This window comes from Gekko japonicus, unplaced genomic scaffold (genome assembly GCF_001447785.1).
Source record: "Gekko japonicus isolate JY-2015 unplaced genomic scaffold, Gekko_japonicus_V1.1 scaffold3098, whole genome shotgun sequence".
Taxonomy (NCBI): domain Eukaryota; kingdom Metazoa; phylum Chordata; class Lepidosauria; order Squamata; family Gekkonidae; genus Gekko; species Gekko japonicus.
Window position 1 is genome coordinate 145,783 of NW_015166516.1, and position 780 is coordinate 146,562.

Consider the following 780-nt stretch of genomic DNA (forward strand, 5'->3'; position numbering starts at 1 on the left):
GTTATAGAGGTCTACAGCTACAATCCTGAGCACATTCACAAGTGAGCAACACCCACTGAACTCATGTAGACTTACTTCAGAGTAAACATGGTTAGAATCACATTGTACACTGTCTGTCTATTTCTCCTCTGCTCTGTAATGCTATTGTTGATTGGTGTTTCGTCGCCCTCATGTGTACATGGTAGCAGCTTGCACCTCTCTCTCTTTTTGCCTGTCTTTCTAGAAATGGAATTGTGGATTATGGAAAACATCTTTTGTCTTTGCAGTCTGACAGATGCAAATTTGGAAAAAAAGAAAACATTAATAAAGATTAAGTTAACAGATCCCAGTGTGCCTTACTTCAGGTCTGTGAATCTGAATTCTGTGGACCAATGATTAACCAATGAAACAATCCAATTGCATGTAGGGGCAGAACATGGTAGCTTGCCTATTGATGGGACATAAGAACATAAGAGACGCCAATGTTGGATCAGGCCAAAGGCCCATCCAGTCCAACACTCTGTGTCACACAGTGGCCAGAAATACCAGTGCCATCAGGAGGTCCACCAGTGGGGTCAGAATATTAGAAGCCCTCCCACTGTTGACCCCCCCCCCCAAGCAGCAAGAAGACAGAGCATCACTTGCCCCAGAGCCCCTATCTATACCTTGTGGCTAATAGCCACTGATGGACCTCTGCTCCATATGCTTATCTAATTCCCTTTTGAAGCCGTCCATGCTTGTAGCCGCCACCACTTCCTGTGGCAGTGAATTCCAAGTGTTAATCACTCTTTGGGTGAAGAA